This window comes from Lygodium microphyllum, chromosome 25 (assembly GCF_053477565.2).
Source record: "Lygodium microphyllum isolate KBCC chromosome 25, Lygodium_microphyllum_v1.1.10, whole genome shotgun sequence".
NCBI classification, from domain to species: domain Eukaryota; kingdom Viridiplantae; phylum Streptophyta; class Polypodiopsida; order Schizaeales; family Lygodiaceae; genus Lygodium; species Lygodium microphyllum.
In genome coordinates, this window is record NC_141159.1 from 111,062,005 (window position 1) to 111,072,287 (window position 10,283).

At 39.7% G+C, this 10,283-nt stretch overlaps 1 long non-coding RNA gene across 1 annotated transcript; it reads right to left on the reverse strand.

Moving 5' to 3' along the window:
• Nucleotides 1–2,317: 2,317 nt before the first annotated feature.
• Nucleotides 2,318–5,065, reverse strand: LOC148014624 (uncharacterized). Its single transcript, XR_015688678.1, has 6 exons — nucleotides 4,929–5,065; nucleotides 3,710–4,149; nucleotides 3,353–3,542; nucleotides 2,994–3,185; nucleotides 2,724–2,814; nucleotides 2,318–2,650 (listed from the first exon to the last, which is right to left on the reverse strand). It is a non-coding gene; the product is annotated as an uncharacterized LOC148014624 (long non-coding RNA).
• Between the last annotated feature and the right edge of the window lie 5,218 nt (nucleotides 5,066–10,283).

Here is a 10,283-nt window from a genome sequence, read left to right on the forward strand (position 1 = left end):
TATCTATGAGCAAGTTACAAAGATCCTTCTAGGGTCGACAGAATAAAAGTTGTAGGTTGCTCTAGCCGCCACAACTACAAAAAGGACGGATTTTCTAAACTCCCTCAAAAATATAGATTCCTAGATATATACTCTCAAAATCCAAGTTACTTCATAAAGGATGTATCAAAGTGTCATGCTTAGATTGTAGTAGAGAATCCTTTTCTGAAAATAAAAATAAAAAAATAAGATGAACATGTGAACTATCTGATTACCTTGTACATTCGTTGTAATAAAGATTGATTTATACTTTACCAATCAGAGAAATAATAAAACTCTACTGTTTCCTTAGAACCTTTGAAATTGTAGTTTAACTTTAGCAATGGGAAAACAATTTTATTTGAGTTTTTTTCAATAAATTAAGTGAGAAATAATTTGATTATCAAACTCAAATATTAATGCTATATAAAAATTTTAAAGTTTAACTTGGAAATTGTTATTAATTTCCCAAATTTCACACCCACAATAATTCCCAAAGAAGACCAAGAGAAAGGATCTTTTGAAGCAAGTCAAACCTCCACAATTTGATGGGAAAGGTGAGAATGTGGAAGCTGATGCAGAAATTTGAATCGAATCCATGGAAGATTATTTTACTGCAGTTGTAACTATCCCAGCCAACTAAGTCATGATAGCTAAGTTGAAATTGATTGGCAAAGCTAGACTCTGGTGGAAGCAATGGTGTTGAGATCAAAGTGTCCCTAAAAATACTATTACTTGGGATTTTCTGAAAGAAGCTGTAAGAGGAAGATATTTACCTCTAGCTTATCACACCTAGAAGATGAATGAGTTCTCTAATTTGAAGCAAATGAGACACTACAACATATAGACCCAATAGCGACGTTTAAAGCGACGAAATTAGTCACGGAAAAAATTATCCCCGTCATCGCTATTCGCGTCGCTATTAGCGACGCGATCGATTCGTCGCTATTTGCGTCGCTATTTGCGTCGCTATTTGCGTCGCTATTAGCGTCGCTATTTGCGTCGCTAATTGCGTCACTAACCCAATTAGCGACGCAAATAGCGACGCATATAGCGACGCAAATAGCGACGCATATAGCGACGGTTGCAGAGTAAATTTGCGACGCAAATAGCGACGGTTACAGAGGGGGAAAAAAATAGGTGGCAGGGCTGTATGCCCTGCCACCCTTCTAGCTATATGCACTAAATATTCTTGCATAATTCATTTGCCAATGTCAGCTACGTCTAATGTCTAAAAATTGTGTATCAGATTATTAAAAAAAAACTGAATCCTTTGATTGCAAAAGCAAGATATAATTAATTCGAAAAGGTATTTCGCAAGGAGCTTTTTCATCACTTGCTTAGGCCTGAGAAGAAAAAGAGATTGTGATTACAAAAGCTAGATATAATCAATTCAAAAAAGTATTAATTAAGGAGCTTTTTTATCACTCGTTAGGCCCAAGAAAAAGAGCTTCACTTCAAGCTTTCATTATAGTCAGAACCCTGAGGTATGAATAAGTCCCATTGATCTTCTGCTTACTCCAGCTTATTCTCCCCCTTCTCAAACTCCATTTCTTGAGCTCAGATTAGTTACTGTACTCCAAGTAGATCCATGAAACAAACAAATTTCTCTTTACCAAGTGATTTGGTGAAGATATCGGCTACCTGGTCTTGTGTCTTCACATGAAGTAGATCAATCTGTCCTACAAGTATCATTTCTCTGATGAAATCGTAATGAATCTCTATGTGTTTGGATCTAGCATGATAGACGGGGTTGCTAGTTAGTATCCATATACACCTCAGGTTGTGTACATAACCCTCATGCTACTCCATATATACCTCTTCAAGCAAGTCACCATTCATGAATGCATTTTTGACATCCACTTTTCATAATTTTCAGCCCTTAGAAGCCACTAATGCAATGACTATTCTCACCATTTCCATCTTAGCAACCGAGCTGAAAGTCTCCTCATAATCTAGGCTGTATTGATGTGCATATCCGTTTGTAACGAGCCGGGCTTTATACATTTCCAACGAACCATCTGACTTGCATTTCTCTTTATAAACCCATTTGCTTAAAGACATCGAGTACCTCATCCTTGTACTTCCGAATGTACAGCCATGTGTATCAGTTGAAATCATCTATCCAACCGACACTAGATTCTTGCAAATTTTGTTCTGCCATCTATCCAATCGACAATAGATTCTTGGTAATAGAAGGTACACGTAGTACATCATGTAGGCTCTTCTTTCTATCGTCATAGCTGTAGCAGTCTACCTTCCTACTGGTGGGTTGTCTCACACTTGTGCCTGCTTGGTTTCCATCTCCTCTTCTTCTCTAGTGGTCATTGTGCTCTATGGGGAGTACCTGTTGCTGCACTAGAGGAGGCTCCACCTTGTACTCCAGGTGGCGGGCTTTGGCATGAGGCCTCTCCATGGCCAAGAAACGGGGACATGCTTGCTTGGTGCCTGCCATGCAAGCTCGAGGAGGGCAAGATGGAGAAGAGACAGAGGTTGGCTTCTCCTTTGTAGTTGTCCCCTCTCTTTTAGTGGATGTGCTGGCAATGGTAGTGGCAATGGCAGCTTCTCTCTCTCTCTCCCTCTCTCTCAATCTCCCTTGTGTTGATTTGTCTCCCTTCTTCTCTCTATACATCTATTCAGCAACAAAAATAAAAAGAGAAGTAAATAAAAGAGAAAAACAAAGAGAGAATATATAATACATTTACCTCAAAGCTTGAAGAAGAATCCTTTCGCGCTTCTCTCCTTCTTCTTCTTCTCCTTCACGGGTTCCCTCATTCTTCTTTGCAGTTGTCCCCTCTATTTTTGTGGTGGATTGGCGGTGGCAGTACTTCTCTCTCTCTCTCTCTCTCTCTCTCAATCTCCCTTGCGTACGTTGATCTCTCTCACTTTTTCTCTCTATACACTCTTCATCAACAAAAAGAAAGAGAGAAGTAAAGAAAAGAGAAAAACTAAGAGAGAATAGATAATGCACTTACCTCAAAGCTTGAAGAAGAATCCCTTCGCGCTACTCTCCTTCTTCTTCTTCTCCTTCACGGGTTCCCTCCTTCTTCTTTGCAGTTGTCCCCTCTCTTTTTGTGGTGGATTGGTGGTGGCAGCAACCTCTCTCTCTCTCTCTCTCAATCTCCCTTGCGCATGTTGATCTCTCTCACTTCTTCTCTCTATACACTCTTCATCAACAAAAAGAAAGAGAGAAGTAAAGAAAAGAGAAAAACAAAGAGAGAAGAGATAATGCACTTATCTCAAAGCTTGAAGAACAAAGAGAAAAACAAGGAGAGAATAGATAATGCACTTATCTAAAAGAGAAAAACAAGGAGAGAATAGATAATGCACTTACCTCAAAGCTTGAAGAAGAATCCCTTCGCGCTACTCTCCTTCGTCTTCTTCTCCTTCACGGGTTCCCTCCTTCTTCTTTGCAGTTGTCCCCTCTCTTTTTGTGGTGGATTGGTGGTGGCAGCGACCTCTCTCTCTCTCTCTCAATCTCCCTTGCGCATGTTGATCTCTCTCACTTCTTCTCTCTATATACTCTTCATCAACAAAAAGAAAGAGAGACGTAAAGAAAAGAGAAAAACAAAGAGAGAAGAGATAATGCACTTACCTCAAAGCTTGAAGTACAAAGAGAAAAACAAAGAGAGAATAGATAATGCACTTATCTCAAAGAGAAAAACAAAGAGAGAATAGATAATGCACTTACCTCAAAGCTTGAAGAAGAATCCCTTCGCGCTTCTCTCCTTCTTCTTCTTCTCCTTCACGGGCTCCCTCCTTCTTCTTTGCAGTTGTCCCCTCTCTTTTTGTGGTGGATTGGCGGTGGCAGCGACCTCTCTCTCTCTCTCTCTCTCTCTCTCTCTCAATCTCCCTTGTACATGTTGATCTATCTCACTTCTTCTCTCAATACACTCATCAACAAAAAGAAAGAGACAAGTAAAGAAAAGAGAAAAACAAAGAGAGAATAGATAATGCACTTACCTCAAAGCTTGAAGAAGAATCCCTTCGTACTTCTCTCATTTTTTTCTTATTCGGGAGTTCCTTCCTTCTCCTTTACACTTGTCTCCTCCCTCTTCATGGATGGTGGCAGTGGGAACGGCCTCTCTCTCTCTCTCTCTCTCTCTCTCTCTCTCTTGCTTGTTTACAAACCTGTAAAATGCCATGCTCGGGTTTTGACAAATTTTTATGAAGGCCCTCTCTCTCCTGTTTTTTATTTCTCTCCATCTCTCTCTTCCTTCCCCTTCCTTCTTCTCTCTATTTCTCTCCCTCCTTCCCTCCCCACTCTCACTCAACTCATCTCATTGCAAAGACAATCAAAGATAGAAAATAAAAAGCTTAAGAAACAAAGATATTGAAAGAAATGTCACCCCACCTCTCTTTATCTCTCTCTCCCCCCTCTCCCTTTACTTTTCTTTATTAACCTTCTCTCTCATTCTCTCATTGTTTTCCTATTTCTCTCTCCCTCTCTCTCGCTCTCTATTTTTTCTCTCTATCTCTCTTTCTCCCTCTCTCTCTTTCTTCTTTTCACTCTCCTTCCTCTCTTTACCTCACCCTTCTTTTCTACGTCCTCCTCCTCTCTTCCTTCCCTCTCCCTCTCTCTATTTCTCTCCCCCTCCCCTCTCCCTCTCCCTCTCTCTATTTATCTCCCCCTCTCTCTATTTCCCTTTCTTTGTTTCCTCTCTCTTTGTTTTTTCCCCCTCTCTCTCTCGTTGTTTCTCTCACTCATCCTCTATCCCTCCCTTCATCTCTCATTTATCTCTTCCTCTTTCTCTTTATTTCATTTCTCTACCTTTTTCTCTCTTTCTCTCCCTTCATTCTTCTCCCTTCTTTCCTCCCTCCCTCTCTTTCCATGTATCTCTTTGCAAAGAAAAACAAAAAAAGAAAACAAGATAATACAAAAATAAAACAAGAAGAGGCAATGTACCTACCTCAAAGGCTTGAAGATGAAACCCTTTGTACCTTCTCTTTGCACCTTCCCTCCCTTCTCCATTGCACACTTCTCTTTCTTCTTCATATATAGCGGCGGCGGCATGGTGATGAGCTCCCTTTCTCTCTCTCTCTCTCTCCCTCGCAAAGCTTTAAGCTCTCTCGCTCTCTCTTTCATTCTTTCTCGCAAATGTTCTCTCGACGAATGTTACGCTCGGGTTTTCGAAAATTTTTCCCCAGACCGGCGTCGCTATTTGCGTCGCTATTAGCGTCACTATTTGCGTCTCTATATGCGTCGCTATAGGCGTCGCTATTTGCGTCTCTATATGCGTCGCTATTTGCGTCGCTATTTGCGTCTCTATATGCGTCGCTATTTGCGTCGCTATTTGCGTCTCTATATGCGTCGCTAATATTAGCGACGCAAATAGCGACGCATATAGAGACGCAAATAGCGACGCAAATAGCGACGCATATAGAGACGCAAATAGCGACGCCTATAGCGACGCTTTTAGCGACTCCGCCTTTTTGCGTCGCAAATGGCCGTCGCTATTGCCCCATTCCCTTGTAGTGAGACTGACCCAGAAAGCGTATTACTCCAAATTGGTTTCACTTCTTAAATATGCACTCTCCATGGATACTACTCAACAAGTGTCCAAGTTCTACAATGGACTGAATTCTCCTCTAAACACTCATTTGGAATCAATGTACCCAATAGACCTCCAAGAGGCTTTGATTCCAACTGCTTCTATTGTGCAGGAAGTACAATCAAAGCCTAAAAATGATAAGTTCTGGAGCTACAATAACTAGAAAAAAGGAGGATTCAAATGTCAAACCAAAACAACCCAAGGTCAATTTCACCAAGGTCAGAAGAAAAAGGAAAAATCCAATGCAGTTGGAAATTTTGTTTCCACCCAGGGAAATAGGGATGGTCTTAGGTGCTTTCACTGTAATAAGCCAAGACATTTCAAGAGAGATTGTCCAATGCTTGGTGGAAATCATCACTAAGACCAATTTTGAGGTCAAGGCAAAGCTGCCTAAGGCCATGGTCAAGTAGCTATGGCGAGAGGAAGAATGTTAAATATTGCCCTTAAAGAGATTAATAAGGAGGAAGACCTTACTATGGAAAAAGATATTGAAAAAGCAATTGTTCATGTTGCATTCCACGAGAAGGGTCCAAATCATCATTATTCAATAATACAGACACTAGCTAGTCACCAAGGTAAATTATTTAAAGTTTTGATTGACTATGGAAGTACACACTCATTTATTTCTCCCAATGTGTGCTAAGAAGTTAGGAATAGATACAGTAAATGCATCAAAACTGCTTGTGGAATTATACTTTGGGAAGCACATGACTTTCCTTTTTTAGGACACCCGGGGTATACAAAAACTCTTAGTGATGTTAGAAAAAGCTATTACTGGCAAAGACTCAATGGTGATGTACTTAAATATACCACTAAATGTCTAAATTTCCAAAGGGTAAAATCTGAGCGTGTTAAGTTACCAGGAAAACTCTAGCCACTTGACATTCTTCAGATGAAGTGGGAGTTTAGCATGGACTTTGTAGTTGGTTTACATTCTGTCCAAGGAGGATATAACTCAATAATGGTAATAGTAGATATGCTAAGAAATGTCACTCATCTTATTCCAACAAAAACCAACTACAAAGCTTCGGATATTGCAAGAATTTTTGTAAAAGATATTTTTAGGTTACATGGGTTACCTAAAAGGATCATCAATGATCATGATTCTCTTTTCACATCACATTTCTAGAATAGTTTATTTGAAGCCATTGGAACCCAACTTTGTTTTAGCAATTACTTATCATCCACAAACTGATGAGATAATCAAGTGATTGAGGATATTTTGTGCGCATATTGCAGCAAGGAACCTAAAAGGTGGATTCAATATCTACCCTTAGTGGAATTTGCTTATAATGCCTCCTATCATCAAAGTATTCAAATGACTCCATTTCAAGCACTATATAGTTAAGATTGTTGTATGCCTCTTAATTTTTCCGATCCTACTCTAAGGATAGAAGCTTCAAGAAAAATGTTAGAAAAAATGGATGATCAAATCAAGATTATTAGATAAGATATTCAAGCTGCCACCAAGGACAGACAAAAGGTGTATGCTAATCTAAAAATGCAATAATGAATCTTCAAAGAAGAAGATATGGTCTTCGTCTATGTCCATCCAAATAAGAGTTCTTTGTATTTAGGAGAATTTAAGAAGCTAAGTCTAAGATATTGTGGACCCTATAAGGCTATCAAGTGCTTAGGACCAAGCGCTTACAAGATACAACTCCTTGAGAATATAAAAATTCACAATGTATTTCATGTTATCTTATTGAAAGCATACATAGCTAGCCCTAACCATATCCTTGATGATCAAAAAGTTGTAATACCTAACCAAGGAGTCCTTGAGCTACAATCTAACAGAGTAATTGATATAAGAGAGAGAAAATTGAGGAGTAGAGCCCTTAGAGAATATCTCGTCTAGTGGAAAGACTACCCTGAAGAGGATGCCACTTGGATTGACCATGAGTCACAATGTAACCAATATCCCCCGTTTCATTCAAGATGAGGATATCTTGATTCCTCTAAGGGGGAGAGGATGTGATATCCCGACTTTGATTTAACATCTTCCCGACTTTTCATAAAATGGACTTGAAGAACTCTAAAATCGTTAAATAGAGAAGTTCTTGAGCAAAAAAAACTCGAGGATCGTAACCTAACATTTTTCTTTCTGGATTGACAAGGATTGTAGTCACCCATGGTTAGGGAAGTTACAATATGAACGAGAGTTATGAGCCATATTAGTCATTAGTGTTAGTGTCTGTAGTATGGATGGTCCAAAAAAGTAGAGGTACATGCCCTGTATGTCAAAAAGTAAGGCGTATGCCTTTTGAATTAAGGGACGGGTTGTACAATGAACTACAGAAGTTGCAGAAATTGGGTTTGATCTTCCTTGTTCAACATACTGAATGGTGCTCACCAATTGTGATCAGGAAGAATAATAATAATCAAATCTGTCTTTGTGTAGATTTTAGAGAGTTGAATAAGCCGACTGTTAAAGATTACTACCCATTGCCATTTATTGACCAAATTTTGGATCAACTAGTGGGTAGGGAAATATATTCGTTCATGGACTGCTTTGCAGGGTATAACCAAATGGCGATTGCTGAGCAAGACAAGCTAAAAATGATGTTTATTACAGTCTTCGGTACCTTTGCATACCATGTGATGGCATTTGGGTTGTGTAATGCACCTGGTTTGTGGCAAAGAACAGCCGACAAGACCTTTGGTGACATCTCCCCAGAGGAGCTGAAAGTATCATTGACGATCTGGGGGCAGCCATCGTAAGGGATAGATAGTTGATCATTTTGTGCAAGTGTTTTGAGCATTGTAGACAATTTTGCATAGCTCTTAACCCACGGAAGTGCATCTTCGCAGTCCCTTATGGGCTCTTGTTAGGCCATGTAGTCAGTTCTGTAGGGATTGCGACTGATCCTGAAAAGATCAAGGTCATAGTCGCCATGAGTCCGCCACATACTCCAAAGGAAGTGCATAGCTTTCTGTCATCAGTAGGGTATTATCGGAGGTTTATCAACACCCTGGTAGAAATAACGTTGCCGCTGACAAACCTATTGTCCTTTAACTATCAGTTTACATGGAGTGATGCTTGCAAAGTGTCTTTTGATGATGTGAAGCAGGAGCTTGCCAAAGCACTTGTTTTAAAAGCACCAAAAAGGGGTGAAAGGTTCTATATATTTTCAACAGCAACCATGTATAGTATTAGCTACTGTTTGGCCCAAATTTGGGAGGAAAAGTGGTACCATCCGATAGCTTTTGCTAGTCGGAAGTTGGGCATTATCGAAAATTAACTACACCTATATGGAGAAGTTGTACCTTGCGATGGTATTTGTGACCAAAAAGTTCAAGCACTACATTCTTTATGGGAGGGTGGTTTTTTATACGAAGGCGGAAGGGCTTCGATTGTTGTTGAATAAGTTACAGTCGCATGACCATTTAGCAAAGTGGTTAATCACTTTACAAGAATTCGATTATGAGATTAAGAGCAAGCCGCCGAAGCTTCAGAGCATTGTAGAGTGTCTTGTGAATTTCAGAGAGCCAAAAGAGGTTTTGGCTAAAGGAAGTGACATGGAGACTTTGTTCAAAATTGATATGGCATCTATTTCCTCTTGGTATGTTGCTATAACACACTATCTTTCTACGAGAGAGATTGGAGCTACTTTATCAAAATCAGAGAAGAAGAAAATTAAACAACAGGCATTGAAATTTTTCTTGTTGTAGGCACATTATATCGGCAGGGTGTTGATGATATCTATCACCGATGTGTGATGCCTGACAAGGTTCCCTTTATTTTGGAAGAGTGCCATGACTCCGCTTGTGGAGGGCACTTTGCTAGGCGGTTAACGACACAAAAGTCTTTACGAGCTGGTTATTGGTGGCAATCCATATTCCAAGATTCATTTGACTATGTCAAGAGATGTGATACATGTCAAAGACATGATAGTTGAGAGAATAGGAAGCGTCCACTTACACCGATTATGTCTATCCTTCCATTTGAGAAGTGGGGCATTGACTTTGTGGGTCCTATCACCCCATTGTCTACTACTCAAAAGAGGTATATTATAGTAGCAACTGATTACTTTACAAAATGGTCAGAAGCACGGGCGACGAGGCAGGAAAATGGAAATAGCTCTCTACGTTGCATGATCTGAAAGCAAAGAAATATACTTTTAAAAAGGGGCAGTTAGTTCTATATTACAATGCACGTAGGGAGCTATTTCCAGGAAAGCTGGAACCTCAATGGGATGGCCCTTACAAGATAGTTCGGATAGGTAAAAATAAGTCCATAGTTCTATTAACTGATCTACAAGGGGTGGAATTTAAGAATAAGGTTAATCTTAATAAGAATGAACCTTATTATTTATAAGTATGCTAACACGGGAAAATGCATTGTAGGTCCATGGTGGGGCTGATTGGAGACCTACAGGAGAGCTTAAATTGGTTGATGGGGCAGTTAATCCCTTCTTTGGAGCACCCATATCTCGAGCAATGATATCATCAGGGGAGGCCTATCTGGTGGAGCAAGGGATATAAAGTGATTGAGCAAGAAGATGATACCTTTATGTGGGAAATTAAAGTTTTCTACCATCACTGTTTACAAATCTTTACAAGTATTCTTGTTGAGTTTAATGAAGAAGGTGCGATGGAGCCATCAATCCATCCTCTAAATATGTTGAACTTTGACTATCATAATTACGAATAGGGGAGTTCTTGATGGCTGGCTGTGTAAACCCATTATGGACGTATACGTTATACTTTCAT